This window comes from Lissotriton vulgaris, chromosome 9, assembly GCF_964263255.1.
Source record: "Lissotriton vulgaris chromosome 9, aLisVul1.2, whole genome shotgun sequence".
In the NCBI taxonomy this organism is placed as follows: Eukaryota; Metazoa; Chordata; class Amphibia; order Caudata; family Salamandridae; genus Lissotriton; species Lissotriton vulgaris.
This window is the reverse complement of record NC_141697.1, coordinates 1,166,030,411-1,166,035,814: the sequence shown is the minus strand read 5'-3', so window position 1 is coordinate 1,166,035,814 and position 5,404 is coordinate 1,166,030,411.

The window sequence follows — 5,404 nt, the reverse complement described above, 5'->3', positions numbered from 1 at the left end:
GAACACGCCTTCTGCGCCCCGCGAATCTCGATCTTCTGGGGAATTCCACCGTTGACGCACGCCAATCGAAACGCAACGTCAAAAACGTAGCGCTCCGATTGGCTGAAATAAAACGTCAATCAAAAATTGTACACTTCCAAAAGGAAAGCAAAAAAAAACTAGACCGATGACCTACTAAACGTAGGTTGCGTGAAGGGGACGCATTGCGTCCGCCATTTTTTCTTTAAAATACATACATAAGCATCAACAAAGGCAGTCAACATATTACTAAACACAAAAAAATACAAAAAAGTTACATACACATTCCATTTATTACATAATGCTAAAAAATACTTACACAACATCACATCTACAAATATACACATCACACTATAAACATAGCAACACTAAAATACACTCATACAGCACCAACAAAGCATCAATAAATAACACCACCACACAACTAAACAACTACGCAACGCTCACACATGCAATGCCACTCACACATCCAACGCCACTCACACATGCAACGCCACTCAACCACGCAACGCCACTCAACTACGCACACGCAACGCCACTCAACTACGCAATGCCACTCAACTACCCAACGCCACTCAACTACACAACGCCACTCAACTACGCAACGTCACTACTCAACGCCACGCAACTACACGCAACTACGCAACGCCACTCAACTATGCAACACCACTCAACTACGCAACGCCACTCAACTACGCAACGCCACTCAACTACGCAACGCCACTCATCTACGCAACGCCACTCAACTACACAACGCCACTCAACTACGCAACGCCACTCAACTATGCAACGCCACTCTACGCAACGCCACTCACACATGCAACGCCACTCACACATGCAACGCCACTCACACATGCAACGCCACTCACACATGCAACGCCACTCACACATGCAACGCCACTCACACATGCAACGCCACTCACACATGCAACACCACTCAACTACGCAACACCACTCAACTACGCAACGCAACGCAACTACGCAACGCAACTACTCAACGCAACTACGCAACGCCCCGTAACTACGCAACGCCACTCAACTACGCAACGCCACTCAACTACGCAACGCCACTCAACTACGCAACGCCACTCAACTACGCAACGGCACTCAAATACGCAACGCCACTCAACTACGCAACGCTGCCCACTCAACTACGCAACGCCACTCAACTACGCAACGCCACTCACCTACGCAACACCACTCACCTACGCAATGCCACTTACCTACGCAACGCCACTCATCTACGCAACGCCACTCATCTATGAAACGCCACTCAACTACGCAGCGCCGCTCAACTACGCAACGCCACTCAACTACGCATCGCCACTCAACTACGCAACGCCACTCACACATGCAACGCCACTCACACATGCAACGCCACTCACACATGCAACGCCACTCAACCACGCAACGCCACTCAACTACGCAACGCCACTCAACTACACACACATGCAACGCCACTCACACATGCAACGCCACTCACACATGCAACGCCACTCACACAGCCAACGCCACTCACACAGCCAACGCCACTCACACAGGCAACGCCACTCACACAGGCAACACCACTCACACAGGCAACGCCTCTCACACAGGCAACACCTCTCACACAGGCAACGCCACTCACACACGCAACGCCACTCACACACGCAACGCCACTCACAACCGCAACGCCACTCACACACGCAACGCCACTAACACACGCAACGCCACTCACACACACAACGCCACTCACACACGAAAAGCACTCACGTTGCCAATAGATCTCGCAGTACGACAGATGGAGCCATTACAATTGCAAATAACAATGCCTTTCACTTTGGTTATAATTTTTAATACATAAAGGGCTTTGTCATTTACACAACCAATAGCTCCAACTTTCCTACTGCGAGATCTATTGGCAACGCCAGTGCTTGTTTTGTTACAGGGCCGTTTTTGCAGCATAGCTGCAATATCGGCCTCTGTAACACAATTGGCTGAAATCGGCCCTGGCAAACAGCTCGGCCGCAACCACAACCCCCTGGGGGGCCGGCCGAGCACTTTGCCATCGCCGGTTTTTGTTCCCAGTCCGGCCCTGTTTATCAGATTAGGACCGGAACTAAAGCAGCACTATAATCAGGGCCTCTACGATTATGCAACAAGGGAGAATTAAATTATGCAGCGGGGTTGACTACATTTTGCAGTGTAATGCAGGGCAGTATTACTTTATTATTTTGTCATTTTTTGCACATGTTAGCACTGTGTGTGAAAAAGGTTTCACCTCATTAGTGACGAGTAAACCTTTGCAAAGGGCCCATGCACTGTGCAGGAACACATCACTGCATTTTTAGTAACATTTGATTCTTTTACGATTTTCTTTTAATTAAAATCGTGAAATTATGCTGAAGATGATGGATTTTGTGTCAAATATGTCAAATCCATAATTACTTATAAAACACTGCGCAACAGAATCCCATAATTTCAGTGGCCCTGGCTACAATCCATTTCTGTTTAATCAAGTGACAAAAAGAGAGAGGGGCATATTACCAACAACTAGCGATAAGTATCGCTAGGTTGGCTTAGCGGCAACATTTTTATCGCTGAGCTGCGGCGATTTTTATCGCTTAGGAGCCTTGATATTATCAAGGTTTATCTTCTAAGCGATAAAAATCGGCCGAAATGCAGGAATATCGCTGAAAAGTCCGCGATATTCATGCATTACCGAGCTAATGCTCTTAGCCATGTTATCCACCTCCCATTGGATAACATGGCTAAGAACTGCTCAGGGCAGGTGTTAGCTTTTGGAGATATTCGCGCTTAGCGCGAATATCTCCAAAAGTTGGTAATAGGAGATAGCGATGTTAGCGACTGTTTCCAGTCGCTAACATCTTGGCACGCCCACTTTGCATGTCATTAGTGATAAATATCACTGACATGCAAAGCGGGGCCCAAGATGGTCGCTATCTCCTACTAACTGTCGCTAACTGGTGTTAGCGACAGCTAGGTAATAGGGAGATAATTTTATCGCCGCTTTCTTGGCTTTTAAAGCCAAAAAAGCGGAGATAAACCCCCTTGATAATAGGCCCTAGAATTTGTTGGGAGAGACTAAATGCAAAGCCACCGCTGCCCCACTGTGGGGTGTATGTTCTTTAAGTTCCTTCTATTACTATTAGAGAACTCCGCCTTCTGCGAGTACCCTGTGAGAATGAGTGAGAGCAGACAGAACAGCGGCAGCACATGTTGCAAGGGCTTTTCTATGTATAATGGGCACTCACACCTTCCCAGTCTGTATCTGTGTTGTATTAGTGAAACTTGACAAGTCTTTACAATTAAGAGTCAACATTTATATGTGATTCAGAGGCTACACCACATTCAGCATAGTTATGGATTTGCCACATTTGCCACATAATCCATCATTCCCTGCATAATTTGCAGATTTTAAGAGAAAAAATGTTTCGGGCACGCATGGATCTAAAGTTACTAAAAACGCAGTGACATGTTGCTTCACAGTGGAGACCCTTCTCTAAGGCTGACTGGTCACCTTTCAGTTGTCTTTTGCTGCCTTTTAATGGTAAACTGGTACTAATGAGGCAGTACCTTTCCCAAGACTGTATTTAACGTAAAAATGTAAAACATTATGAAGCAATAACACCACAAAATGTGCCCTATTATGCTGTGTAATTTGACTTTTCTTGCATCATAATTTAGTCAACCCTGCCTCATAATTTGGTTTTCCCTTGCCGCATAATTCCAGTGATCCTAATCATAAGTAAAGAATTGCATCACAGCAGGAAGAAAATAAAACAAAGCACTACTAGGATGTATATCCTGACTGTATGAGCATTCTCACTTGGTTTTCTTGCTGTAGCGACATCCTTCTCACTGTTTCTGACATAAAACTGTTTCCAACTGTTAATTACTGTGTGTCTGGACCTTGCTGTCTCGATACAGTGGAGGATGTCTCCAGTACTCCTTCCATTTAAACTTGTACAGTAACAGCAACCATCTCCTCTGACCTCCCCCCTGCTTCCAGAAACTTAAAATAGCCCAAGGCATTGGCCTTACACATGAAAGTTACACAAATAGGCTTAAATAGTGAGACTGCAGACACATATGACTGTTTCATCAAGAAAATGAGCAAAACGTGTTTTCTGCTTGTGAATGGGTCTTGGGTGGGGCAGGGGGCTATCTTGGAGGGCCTGGGCCTGGCCCACGATGTAGAACCAGGCCTGCTATTCTTCCTCCTTTCTGCCACTACGCTGCACCCAGCCTCAAGTTCCAGCACAAATAATCTCCTTGAGCCCAGAGCCCTCTTAACCTGCCTTTCCTCCTTGTCTCTTGTCCTACATTTCTCTCCTACACCCAGTATTTCCGGCCGCCTACCCTCAACAGTCCCACCTGATTCCCTGGCACCCTGTTCTGCATTGAGCCCTCCTCCACAAGCCATCTTGCATCCAGTCCTCGAGTCCTAAGCCCAGCTGTCCCAGCCATGCACCTCTGCACCTGTCCCATCTCTAGCACCACACTATTGATTCCTGCACCAGGCCCTCCCTCCTTTCAAGCTCCTCTTCCCATGCATCCATATTCCCTCTCTTAAAGAGGGCCCTTAGCCATCCAGACTTTACTTCATCTTCCCCCATACTCTTCCTCCGCTTCCTCTCTAGCATCAAGTGTCCTCTCACACACTCAGCTCACCTGCGTCTAGCCCCTCTCTTTCACTCACTAGACTTCCTGCAATCTGTCCATTCTTTAGCCCTTCTTCCCAGGCCATGTGTACTGCCCGAGCGTCCTGCCCTGTACTGAAGCCTATGACTTGCACCATGCACCCTCACCTGTGACCGGTCTCTGCCCCCTGCTGCCCACCTCTCCTGCACCCTGGCACTTTCACCACATCCAATCCTTTACCACACTCCAACTGCAGCCCCTCGCTCCCCCTCAGCCCCCTCGCAACTGCTTCCAAGAAGCCTCAGATCTTTTGTGACTGTTTCAGAATGTCCTTCCTGCTCAGTCAGTATCCCTGACCTCTATAGTGCCTGATGACCCTCATTGGCACACACTAGTAATGTTAATACTACCACCAGTGCTTAATATGTACACAAATAAGGGCCAGGTCTCTACTCAAGATGCCACTGCAGCTTGCATCTCTTATTGCCCCTGCCACGCTGCCAGTGATAGCAACCACACAACTACTAACCATCACACTCCTACCAGTGTGACAATTTGGACTATTCCAGGCCCCCAAAACTATAGAAATGGTTTGGGCGGCAGGTAAAAGGCGATTTTTAATGAATAGTAAATTAATAATTGACTGTTGTTGTAGTTATCTCTAAATTAGCTAGATAGCGCCACCTTGTGGCAGACCTTCGCAAGTGCCGGTGCTGAAAATTAAGTGCCAGTGCCGAGCACC